The sequence below is a fragment of the Podarcis cretensis genome (assembly GCF_951804945.1).
Source record: "Podarcis cretensis genome assembly, chromosome: Z".
NCBI lineage: Eukaryota > Metazoa > Chordata > Lepidosauria > Squamata > Lacertidae > Podarcis > Podarcis cretensis.
In genome coordinates, this window is record NC_137184.1 from 24,308,403 (window position 1) to 24,321,773 (window position 13,371).

Below are 13,371 nucleotides of genomic sequence, written 5' to 3' on the forward strand. Positions count from 1 at the left end.
ATTTGTGCAGCTGGCTTTGAATTGTTCTGATCTGCTGGTTTTCCCTCTGCTGTCTGTTTCCCCTTTTCTCTCTGTGTTGATTTTTTAAAAATTGCATTTTGATACTCTTGCTTCTGGTCACCTCTGACTTCTTCAAGAATGGAGGGATGGGGGATGTGGTACCCTCCAGATGTTGCTGGACTCCATGACCATTGGCCATGCTAGCTGGGGCTACTGAGTAATGAATGCCAACAACACCTGGACGGCCACAGGTTCCCCACCCCTAATATATGGCTTCCCTTACACAGACCCACACCAAAACCAATAACCATCCCCACCTGAATAACCCCTGCTACCCACACCAGGAACCTAACATGATCTTTCTTTTCTTTTTAAATGTTTTGGGCTGTGGTGGCTTTCTGGGGTGTGGGGCGAGTGCACTTTAAAAGGACTCTTAGCAAAGCGAGGGTTGTGGATTTGGGCTGGGGCTTGCAAGCAGTCTCTTCCTCCCCTCCTGCCCGAGCGCACCCCCACCCCCACCGTCGATGGCGTTTTCCAGAACCCCGTGAGAGAGAAGCGAGCAAACGATCGAGAGGGCTGGATCCCAGTCCAGGCGGAGAAACGACTGGAGTGGCGGGTGGGGGCGGGGGGGTCGTCTCCGGTGGGGAAGAGGAGCCAGCCAGCAGCGGCGGCTGCTGCTGCTGCGGGCGAGACCGCTAGTCAGTTTCGCGCCTCTCTCCCCCACATCTGCTAAGGTGGTGACACGGATCGCTCGTCTTCGGGCGGGAGGAGACGGGAGTCTCACCAGCAACCCTTTGCTGCTCTCTGCTCCCCATCACACCCGGAATCCAGGAGAAGCAGCGGAGGTGGCGGCGGCTGTGGAGGAGATTTGGGATTGTAGTGCAAAGAAGCGAAGGCTGCGTCTGCCTGACAGCCCCCCATTCATCCTCTCTCTCCCTCCCGCACCTTGTGCCCGCTTGGCTTGGGACCTGGGTTGGAAAATGAAGATGCCGTGACGTCTAAAGGTTGGTTGCCCGATGGGCAAGTTTGGTGGGGCCAAGTAAAGGAGTCCGGTGGAAGAAGGAGCCGCGGGACTCTTCTTCCCCCACCTAGCGCTCCTCCGTCTCCCCTACCCACCCCAACGGCCACGGGGGCTGGATTATTTTTCCTGTTGTTGCATCCCTGCCAAAGAGGAGCGTGCCTCACCCACGAGGGAGCCTGAGGATCACAGTCCGGATCATGTAGAGCCTCAGTTGTTTCTCGCTTAGGTGAGTCTGCCGGAGCTCGAGGGGTGCGAAGGAGGAGGAGGAGAAGAAGCGGGGTCGTGTGTGGACGGAAGCAGTGGGCTTTGAACCCCTTTATGGGGATCTGCTTTGTCTGCCATGAATCTGATCTGTGTGTGCTCCGTGGGCTGGAAAGGAGAGCTAAATGTTGGGGTCATGGTGGGGCCGTTTAGGGATGGTTCAGGCTTAGTTAGGGGTACAATATAGGGAGGGAGGGAGGAGCCCCCCATCGTCTCTCTCAGATCATGTGTCTATCCTCGTGGAGCTCCTGAATTTTGTAAGGTCTGGAAGCAAAGTCAGACACAGTCCAATGCTCTTTAAAGAGCAATGGTGCAGACAGGTGCAGATGGATTGCAGCTGAACCCCAAGAATAAGCAGTGGAACCTGGTGCGCACCGACCTGATATCTCATTTCTCTGTGCTACCCCCTCCCCCGCCGCCCTCGAAATCGCACCTCTGAATATGGTGCACAACAAAATAAGAGGGAAGGGGTGGGTGACACTACCATTCCCAAGGCAGACAGACCTTGTAGGAAGCATGTTTCTGTTTTGTTTTCTTACTCCAAAGCAAATCCATCTTAATTCAACCGGACTGACTCCCAAGCAAGTGTGCAGAGGATTTACAACTCCTTTAACAGCGCGATCCTATGCATGTCTTCTCAGAAGTGAGTCCATTTGAATTACTCCCAGGTAAGTGGGGATGGATTCCAGCCAACACCTGCCCTTATGGAGCAGCTATGTTTGATCTGGACTGTGGTACAAAAGCAACACTTTGCTTTGTGGGGTTGCACCTTGAAATAAAGGCTGTTGTTGTGGTCTCCAAAAGAGAGGAGGGGGAAAGAATCGACCCAATGAAAGAGAAAAGATGTGTGCTGCTTCACATGTGACTTTGTTTTGGTGCACACTTACATCATTTATTTTGTAAGTGTGCATCCTAAAAATGTAATGTGTGGATGAGATAGAACATGTGTTTGGAGAAACAGGTGCCGTAAGGATGCATCCCTCACAGACAGAAGACTGGGTGCAGAACCTTGCCAACTGGTCCAGCAGCAGCCCTCAATTTGCTTTTGTAGTGCTTGCAAAGGCCCTTGAGAAGAAGCCCTCTTTGCTGCTGAAGATCTCTGAAAGGCCATCTAGGGTAAAAGGGACAAGATTGGCTTGGTTTTATGATTTGCTCATACCCTCCCAAGGACCTGGGCTTCAAAACCAGCCTCTCTCTCCCTCTCCCTTTAAAAGATCTGGTATGATTGCTTTCTGGGCTTCCCCCGCCCCTTCTCCCAGGATACTGAGTGCCTCAAGTCTCCCTCTCAGACACTGTTTTGCCCTCAGAGAACTGTAAATCCAACACCTGTCACAGCAAAGGAAGCGGGATGGAAGGGAGGCTGCAGGTCTTTCCCCCTCTTCCTTTGATATGCATGTAGCCAGAAAATATGTTGAAGCAGGGAAGTCAGCAGGGAAGTGAATGTGACTTCTTCACCAGGGCACTCTCGTTGCTGCAGCAGTTAGAAAAACCAAAGTGGCCACGCATTGCCAAACTGGCCTCCATTCAGGACAGCTCAGGAGGCTGCGCAAACTTGCAAAGGTGCCAACTCCTTTGAATTTTATTACCAGAGAAGGGGCAGGGAATGGTGAGGTCTTAAATCTAAGTGACAGTGTTTAATTTATAGTAGGCTTAACTGTGCGCTCAATTTTTGTTTAATGTGGTGTGGATTTTATCCCTGGCACAGGTTAATTGCCTGTATAAATACACACCTATATTTATACAAGTGAAGAATGAAGGGGGGGGTTGCATTTTTAGTGTTTTGTCTCCCTCTGTGTGAGAAACACACACACACACACACACACACACACACACACACACAACCATTGGAATCCAAAAGGTAGACATGATGTCATTGGGAGGTATTCTGTGCTCTAAAGGTTGCACATCAGATGCAGTTCTCTTCTTCTCTACCCTCGGTTGCCAGCTGTTCGGCCATTTGTGAGCTCCCCTGACATTTTAAAATGCACACACTACTTCTTTAAGATTACAATGACTGTTCACCTCTATTTGATTTCATGATACATGGGATTTAACTGCTGCCCTCTGATGCTTCAACAGTTTCCAAGCATTTGAACTCCTTGCTAGTGTTATTGACACAGATGATTCAAACACGTAGGCTCTTGCTACCAGTGCTCTTATCATAATTGGTGGTCTCTTGGGCCACTTGGAAACTACACGGACTTCTTTTTGTGTCCCAGGCTGAATCAAAGGGGACATTGGCCCGAACTTTATTTGCTGTTCTGCCTATTTCTACTGTTGCCATCAAATCTAGTTTTGTCTGAGAACCTTTCTGGAACAGCAGGAGCCAAAGTAAACATTGCATCAGGTGAAATGTAAGCCAGACATGTTTAGTGCAGTGTCCAAGTAGTGGTAATGGAGTGGAAAGTTTAGGGGGAAAGTGTAGGGGTTCATTTTCTGCAGCTCTGTCAAGGCCACAATATCTGTTTTCTCTTCCCAGCAAAGATTAAGACTTCCCAAGTGACCTTTGGCAAATCTTTTGTTTTTCTGATGCTTTGCTATTTCTCCCCCTGCAAAATTTTTGTTGCCGTACTTTGATGCTGGTTTTCTTAATCATCTTTCAAGAAAACCGAAAATTGGACATAGCCAGTTTCATGGGATATTTTTCTATCCCAAGTGATTTCTAGTGTAGTATGAAATTAATATGGAGTAGCATGCAACTGACACATGAAGTTTAGGAAGGGGGTTCTCTACCCCAAGCCAATTCAAATGTTCCCACCAAAGACATGTGTGTCATATCAGATGAATGGCACTTCTATCCTTCTTTGGATCAGATTTTGCTGGAAAAACTACATGGGGCTTTAAACAAAAAATACCTAAAATGGGCTGACATTATCTGGGGTAAAAACTGAACTGAAGGTTCATCTGGTTTTCTTATAATTTTTTTTTTTTGTAAAGTGGCTGAAATTCAGGGACATTGTATATTCCTGTGTAGCTGACAATAAACTAGGATGCAGAATGGATTCCAAACTCATTTTCTTGGAAGAAGGTTTTAAGAGAAGTGCTGTATAAATGCAAAACATGCTTACTGCTGATATCAAGCTGCAGCAGAAGCCACTAGGCTGTTGATTTCTTTCCCTAAAGCCTGAAAATAAAAGAATCCAAAACTTGCACCATTTTTCTATATATGCGGATCTACAAGGGCTTGGAAATTTAGCTTTATTATACTGAATAAAAAAGCACAGGGAAGAAAAGAGACACGTGCTCATTTGTTCTCTCTCTGAATATTCACATCCTGTTCTTTTAATTTGAAGTGATTAAGTAGTAGGTAAAGGAAACATCATTATTTTCCTTTCAGCTCACCTAATGAGCACTAACTGCATCTATATATGAGAGCAAGTACATGGTTCTGTTGACACAAACATGGCTCTTCATGTCCCCTCTCTTCTCATATTTTGATTTGCAATTATTCTTAGTTATTGTTGTTCCTCTCACTATGCCAACAATAAATGGATGAGTAAGTTATCAGGGAAATGTAGCCCACATAATTTAAGATATTGTGTTGCGCACATATTCCCCATAATGAAAGAGCCCAGGTGTTGGCTTGGTTTTGAGCTGTGAAAAAATAAGGCACCAAATTGTTATAATGCATCCTGCTACTGCTATTGATTTGATGTGCGGAAGATCTAGAAAATCTGGACTGCAGAATCTTGGTGCTCACTTTGTTTCTATCTCAGGGGATTAGAAATTTGTTTTCCAAGTTGAGCTTCCCTTTGCCATCTACTTGAAACAGATGACCCTCCTCCCATCAGCTTGGAGCCAGGAGGGGTATTTTTGCTCCTGCATTTGTGATTAGTTTCGGAGGCACCATGAAACCCTCGAGGCTGGCAAAGAGGGTAAGGGGTTCATCCCTGTTTTTGTTATGGGCTTTGGAAGTCATTCAACTGCTTCCAGGTGCTCTGGGCTTTCGAAGTGATACGGAGTGGTTTTAGCATGAGATCAGGGAGGAGACCCTACTCTTCACCCTCTTGGGAAAATTTGAGCAGAGTTCTTGGATAGCTACCAAGACTAATCCAAAATTGTGGGTCATCACTTTAAATATGTATTTGCCACACACATTAAAAATCGTAATAGGCTTAATATTGAGGGCATTGGGAATGCTTCCATTTTTTGGCCTTGGGGAGGAAGGGTGGGATATAAATTGAATTAATTACAATAACAACAACAGTAACCAACACCACTGCTTTCCACTTTGTTGGTTTTAAATTAAATTTCCAAACGGGGCCTCTTCCCTAAACCTATTAAGCTACATAAGAGAAGACAAAGATTGCAAGCCTTCTATACAAGCAAAGTTTCACCTTTATCCAAGTAATTAACATATTTAGTCACTATTTCTTGAAAGAGTTTTTAAAAAATGAATTCCTCAATTCTATCAAAGTCAGTTGTCATGATTTAGTGATTTTTCCATGACTTTTAAAAACTGTTCCTCTACCAATGTAGCATTTGAAGATTCCCAAGGCTTTGCTAGTTCTCTTTTAGAAGCTGTCAATAAATTTGCCACCAATTCCATATCTCCATGTTCCTTGCTGCATAGTTTAAAATATTGCATTTGATCCTTCAGGAGATATCAGTTCTTCCAAAGCAACATTTACTAAAAATAACAATGTGCACACACTTATTCTTCATGAATGGCTTGTTTCACATATCCTGAAAAAGAACTAAAATGGAAATGAAATGAAAAAGAGGACTCTTTCCCCTAATCTAATATTTCCCAGAGTAAGGATGAATATGGTTTTGCAAGAATTTTCATTATGTGCTCTTTTTTTCTTGTACTTTAAGATATGGATAAATTGGCCAGTCTATCAAATTTTAAAAATAGAATTCCATGTGCTTAAGCAAAACTAGAGTGAATATTTGAGCTCTTGGAACAGTTAAACATAGCTATTCTGCGTTCTTGAGTATATCCTCTTGCTTAAAAGCATTAATTAGTACCTTTCTGGATAGGCTGGAGTGGGGGACTTAATCTAGCATTCTTCAGTAGAATGTCCTTGCAACCAGCAGGCATTTGGAGATCCATTGTGAACTTGACCATAATGAACACTACCTGTTTATTTGTCTGCCAATCCCCCACAATTTTTTTTTTTTTAAATGTGCCCCAAATGGCTCACAACAAACCAAATGAACAAATGTAAATAGGAAAATTAAAAACATATCAAGAACAATTAAAAATAATCACAATATCAACAAATGCAGAAAAAGGGGGCTGTATCTAATGTTAGCTTTACTCCAGAGTAGACCCATTGAAAGTAATGAATATAACTAACTTGGGTTCATTAATTTCAAGGGGTCTACTCTGGAGTAGGGCTAACATTGGATACAATCCTAAATCCACACAATGTTATATAAAACAATACAAACAAGCCAATCTAATTCAACAGCTTAAAACTGAATGGGAGAGAAAACAATGCCTGGCACACAAGTAAAATGATAGAATACAACAGCTAACCACACATCTCATTTGTGAAGTCCCTCCCAGGCTCTCACCTGGGTCTGCTCTCCTAATTACTTCCCCGTCTTCCACTTGTAGAGGTAAATATTGCCAGTACTCCTTCAAGTCACACATACCCTCACAGTTTTTATATTCTTCAATCCCTCTCTTGCTACAACCCTTCCAACACTATCCGCAAGGCAGTTCCTTTGATCAGCCCCAACTCCATCTTGAAAATTAAAGCCCCAATACCACACTCTTATGAGCTGGTCCTATAGGGCTACTATCTCTAGCCTGGTGGTTCATCTTGAGACAAGGATGAGCAAATCTGTATTAGTTTCTCATTTTGCCAATCTTCAATTCGGTTTCCCATATATTTGTTTGAGAATCCTTTTTATATATTAAAAAAGTCCACGTGAAAATTCATTTTAGTATAAATGTCTCTTAATATGCACATTTTGCCTTTGAAAAATGTGCAAAGCAACTCCTCATAGTATAATGCATTATTCTTTCTACTGCATGTGTTCCATATGCACAATTTACTTTAGCATGGAGAAGTATATAGCAAAATTTGGAGAAGTGCACATTTCAGACGTTGGCAGTGTTTATGTTTGCGTATTGCTTCAGAAAGTGAGACTTAGGTGGGCTCACTTTTGAATGCAAACTGAGCTGAATTTCTCCCCATCCCTAATCACCAACCCTACATGAAAGTAGCAGCAGTTCAACACTGTTTTTCAATCAGGATTCATTGATAAAGTATCAATGAATTCTGATTGACAAACAGAATGTTGAACTGTCAGCTATCCGAAATATCATTGAAGATATCAAATAGAGGGCCAGCCGAAAAACCAGCAGGGAGACACAGCCAAGAAATTGAGATTCAGTCTAAAATATTCCAAGTGCCACAATATTCTCTCGCAGATACGCTACTTCAGAATTCATTGTAATGTGCTAGCGGGAGAGGGTGTTGAATGACTCAGATGAATGTAGCTCGGAGTAAACAAACATGTAAATCATTTTTGGCTACAGAGAAAGGGAGCCGGGGGAGAGCGGTGTGTGCACCATATTCAGGGAGAAGGCACTTGTGGTGATATGATCTGCAAAGTGTCCCTCAGTTTCAGAGAAGCAAAAAAAATAAAAAATAAAAAAATCATGCTCAAATATTCAGCAGCTAGTGTCCTTTTCGTTTGCAGTTGGGATGTTGGTGCATCTTCTTCAAAAAGCTAGTTGTTGGAAATCACACACTCCATATGAAGCAAACACATTCTGGTCCAGGTTTGAATTTCTGGATGCTGATAGGAATTGGTGGTACATCAAGGCCAATCTTCACAGGCCAGTGTATCCCCCACAAACAACCACCCAGAGGGCAGTACTGTAGTTGATAGGGGCAGAAGCAAATGGGCTTGGCCTCAGCACCTGAGCCAGCCCACTGCGGCTCTCACTAGCTGCCACAGAATCCTTTCTTCTTATTTTAAAGCACACATACCTTAGAATGTACACTTTATAGATTCAGTGTGGTTTAGTGGTCAAAGTGTCAGACTAGGTCCTGGGAGACCCAGATTCAAATCTCCACTCAGCTACTCAGCTCACTGGGTGACCTTATGCTAGTCACTGCCTCTTAGGCAAACCTACCTCACAGGGTTGTTGTGGGGATGGCATGAGGTGGGAGAGAACCTTGTATGCCACTTTGAGCAACTTGTGAGAAAAGGTGGAATATAAATGCAATAAATAAAATAAAAATAAATAATCAGGGGTAGGCAGCCTGCATGTATGGCCATATATGCATTATTATTATTATTATTATTATTATTATTATTATTATTATTATTTTCCTTTTAAAACATATTACCCTTTTCAACAACAAAATAGTGCTTTTTTGAGCATCAGTGCATTTACTAACAGGGCAGCAGAAGCAAATCTCAATTTATTTCTATAGTCATGATGGTACTCTGTGTTAAGTGAATTTATAATGTGAAACTGCACATGCTCAGAGAAAAAACAGTGTTGATGAACTGCTCTTTCTGCTCCAATGTATCAAGGGTGTAAAAACAATTGTAAAGCATGATACAACCAGGAAAGTGGGCAGGAAATGAGAGAAATATGAATTGTGTGCTTCACGACTAAAGCAATTACACACGGCCATCTAAAGGATAAGGCAATTAGATTTTCTAGCTGCTCCACTGATGGGAATGAGCTCTTCTTCCCTCCCACATTCAGACTTGGGCAGTCTTTGTTTCAGTCTTTGCCAGGTAGGAGAAAAGCATAGCCAAAGTGGATCTCCAGGTCTTCAATCCCTTGAGGCCAGGCATGTCCAAAATCCATTTCGGGGCCCTAATCCAGTTTAATCTGGCCCCTGCAGCAGTTTATCTCCTGGGGTAAAATCCCCCAAAAACCTTAACAGCTCAACAACTTTGGCAAAATCTTAAAAAAAGCTCAACAACTTCAATTCTAAAAAAAGAAAAAAGCTCAACAACTTTGGTTGGCCCTTTGGTTGGCCCCCATGGCCCTTCATCAAATCTGGCCCTCTTTGAAAATAGTTTGGAGACCACTGAGGCCATAAAGTACATGCAGCCCCATATCCTAGACTTGATTTGTTACACTGGGGTGGGAAACTTTTTCAGTCTGTGGGTCACATTCCCTTCTAGACAAGCTTCTGAGAGCAATATATCAGTGGTAGGCAGGGTCAGAGGCAAAAAGTGTTTTTTAAAAAAGCTTTTTCACAGTGTTTTTTGTATGTGTCTAGATTCCACCACAGTCATGGTCAAATTAGTAGTCAGATTTCAGATCAGGAAGGCAACCTTTTCAAACTGAGGAACCAATCCTGGGACATCAGAGCCAGGTAGAGCGTTCCTTAGGGCATTTGTCTGGTGGACTGAGACCCATTTGTGGGTTGTAGGCTGATACAAGGTGGGTCACAACAGGAACACTACTACTATGTAAATATATGGTAAAAGAATAAGAAATGAGTCTACAAATAAAAGCTTGGGTTAAAAGTGGGCCCTGGGTCTGAAAAGGTTGAAGGTACCTGCCTCAGGGTTACTGTCATGGCCAAGCTGAGAAGCTGCAGTACCCTATCTGGCCACTATCAGGGTGGTACTGCGATCCGGTGAAGATTAGGCCAGTAATTCCTTTAGGCTGTGAGCTGCTTTGATGTCACAGTGAGTAGGGTGCCCACAGTGGGTAGGGTGCATCACACAATCCCAAGTCATTGTACACATGACTTGGCAATGGTGTACAAGAAACTGAGCCCAAGTCAGCTGCCAGACCCTGTTGGCAGAGTCCCTGGTTTGTGTTTCTTGGTGGCTTAACAATCTAGCTATGGAAAAGATAGAGACTTGCTACCTCAACTGTCCCTCATAAGGCTTGGTTTCCAGACCTGTAATCAACTTGGGTAGGGTTGCCATATTTCAAAAAGTGAAAATTCAGACACAAAAGTTGTTGAGGTTTTTTTGTGTGTGTTTTTTTTGTTTGTTTGTTTTTTGCTGCCCAGCCACTATTTCCGACAGCCAAATCCCAGCTATGTCTAGGAAATTCTGAATGTATGGCAGCCCTAAACTTGCGGGCCTTTCTCTGCTCACCTTCCAACTTGTCAACATCCTTCTTAAATTGTGGCACCCAGAACTAGGCAAAGTATTCTAGGTGTGGTCTGACCAAGGCAGAATTGACTGTTACTATTACTTCATTTAATTGGGACACTATACTTCTGTTGATGCAACTTAGAATAGCATTAGCCTTTTTTGCTGCTGCATCACACTGTTGACTCAGGTTAATCTTGTAGATCCTTTTCATATATACTGCTGGTAAGCCAGGTGACCCCCATCTTATATTTGTGCAACTGTTCTTTGTTCTTCCTGCCTAAGTGTAGAACCTAACATTTTTCCCTATTGAAATTCATTTTGTTAAAACAAAATAAAAAAATTCCTTCCAGTAGCACCTTAAAGACCAACTAAGTTAGTTCTTGGTATGAGCTTTCGTGTGCATGCACACTTCTTCAGATACACTGAAACAGAAGTCACCAGACCCTTCTATATAGTGAGAAGGTGGGGAGGGGTATTACTCAGAAGGGTGGTGGGATTGGGTGATTGGCAGATAGCTGTGATGAGCCTGTTGACGACTCTTAATGACTGCAATAGGTCTTACAGGAAAAGCAAGGGGTGAGAAGGTGAAAAATGGTTTTGTCATGTATAATGAGATAAGAATCCAATGTCTTTGTTCAGACCAGGTCTCTCCATGGTTCTAAGTTTGGTAATAAGTTGCAATTCAGCAGCTTCTCTTTCCAGTCTATTTCTGAAATTCCTTTGTAATAGAACAGCTACTTTGAGATCTTGTATAGAATGTCCTGGGAGATTGAAGTGTTCTCCTACTGGTTTCTCTGTCTTGTGATTCCTGATGTCAGATTTATGTCCGTTTATTCTTTGGCGTAAGGTTTGGCCTGTTTGTCCAATATAGAGAGCTGAAGGAATTTTTTTATTTTGTTTTGACTATGGCAGACCAACACAGCTACCTATCTGTAACTGGAACTATGGAAGGCACTTCATTTTGTTAGTTTGGGCCCAGTTCTCCAATGTGTTAAGGTCACCTTGAATCCTGATCTTGCCTCCCGTGGCATTGACTGTCCCTCCCTGTTTGGTGTCATCTGCAAATTGAATGAGAACCTCCTCAATTCTTTCAACCAAGTTGTTTATAAAAATGTTGAATAACAACGGGCCCAGGATAAAACCCTGCAGCACCCCACCCATCTCTGAGTTGTTAACAAGTTCACCCACCTAAAGGTATCAGTATAACAAATATCTCTAAGCAATGTGCATAACTATTTGAGCCTGCCCAGGTGCAAAGATCCTCAGCCGAGCACTTTCTCACCAACAGACCTCACCACCTTTTGATAGCACGGATCCCTCTGGGTGGACCTATTTTGACCTGAAGTGATGTGCTGCCGAATCCTAGGCTGATCCAAATGGGCCCAGTTCAATTCAGGATCTGGAATCCAGCTGCATCAAGTGCCCTGCCCTAATAATGCCCAGAGGCTTCCCTGAGGGTATTTGTTGTTTATTACATAACTGAGATGATGTCACTGTGTCAAACCTCTTTTTGGTAATTGTCCTATATATTAGGAAATCTGTGTACTGATTTCTGATCTGTTGACCGTAATGAATGGATGGTGACAATGGTATGGAATGGGGCTCAGTTTGGACTATGTCTGCAAGGAATGTTTTTTCTTTGCTGCCCAGGAGCATGGCTATGGGAGGCATGTGCAAGAGACTTGCCACAAAGCATGTCTGCACTTCAGAATTTACCACTGCATGATGGTTTGGATCGTCAGATGGGAGGGGAAAAGCAAAGAAAAATGCCATTGCAAAACAGAATCGATGTCTTTCCAAGACTCACACAGCTAGGTAGCTTTTTATTTTATTTTAAAAACTGATTTGTTGGTACTAATCTATAAACCACAATTAATTATCTGTTTAAAAGATGTAAGCCAAACACATGTTTTTACAATATGGCAAAGCAGTTGTCTTAGGAATTAAATCAGCTAAGAAACAAAAATGGAACAAACCCATTCATAGTTTCACAGCTGAAGCAACATTGTGCTGTAATGTAATAATGCAGCTATTCTTACAACTGAATCGGGTACACATGAATTGGCAGTAAAGACCTGCTTTTTTCCTAATTTGCTTTTCCGCAACAACATTATGATGTTAGGTCCTGAAACCATATCCTGTGCTTAATTTTTTCCTGTTGCTTTTTTTGGGGCAGGGGGGATGTGTGACCATTCATCTCCCTATTAATGCAAAAACAAATTGCACTCAAAAATGATAAAAGGAGATAAAATTTCAGTGGTATTTCTCAGGTTATATGCAAGGGTTTTCATGCACCTAACTTACATTTGAGGGGGCTGGGGGTAATTGTGAGTGTCCTTCCTTCCATTCTACAAATCATTTCACTAGTGGTCTGCACATTGCAGGCTTCTTGGGTACTTATGCTTCGATCAAAGCCCAGGGGAAGACCTGATGAGGCGACTTCTCCCATGGGGCTTTTTCAGATCAAGGAGTTCAGGCAGCTTAGCAGTCTTTGGGGTGTTGGATAAATGTTTACTGGAAAGAAAAATATATAGGCTGCCCTTGCCCACCCCATAAAAACAAGGTGAGCTGAAAGCCACACACTGAGCAGAATTCTAAAGTGTCCTGAGACACAGAAAAAACGAAGTTGCTTTTGCAGGGGAATAAAACCTTCTAGAAACCGGAGGACAGATTTCAGCAAAGCACTGAATCAAACAGCAGAGGAACAGCACTGCCCAAAACAGCCCAAGGGCAAGATGGTTATTGTCCATGCTGTCCCTTGCAGACCTTTTTTTTTTTTTTTTTTTTTGCTGCCCATTCTTTATTGATCCCTAATAAGTCTGAAATGCATAGTGTAAAGCACTAGGATAGGGTTCAGCAGCTGGAGGCTCCTAGGGAACAATCTGGCTCCCTGAGGATCACACGCTTGTTTTCCTGTTGTCAATGCAAATGCAGCAGCTGCATGCAGGGAAGGAAAGCAACCACAAAACTGGCAAATACACAAAAGGCAAGGGTGTGTGTGTGTGTGTGTGTGTGTGTGAGAGAGAGAGAGAGAGAGAGAGAGA

The 13,371-nt window shown here is 43.0% G+C and overlaps 1 protein-coding gene across 4 annotated transcripts in view; it reads left to right on the forward strand.

Annotated features, from left to right (window-relative positions):
• Positions 1-467: 467 nt before the first annotated feature.
• Positions 468-13,371, forward strand: part of TRPC5 (transient receptor potential cation channel subfamily C member 5) — a 177,542-nt gene continuing 164,638 nt past the window's right edge. The window contains exons 1-2 of one of the 4 annotated variants that reach the window (XM_079961625.1): positions 468-1,247; positions 1,829-1,950. The gene's annotated coding sequence lies outside the window, so the exon portion shown is untranslated. The remainder of the gene's footprint in view (positions 1,248-1,828; positions 1,951-13,371) is intronic. The other 3 variants (XM_079961626.1, XM_079961624.1, XM_079961627.1) reach the window with 3 other exon arrangements.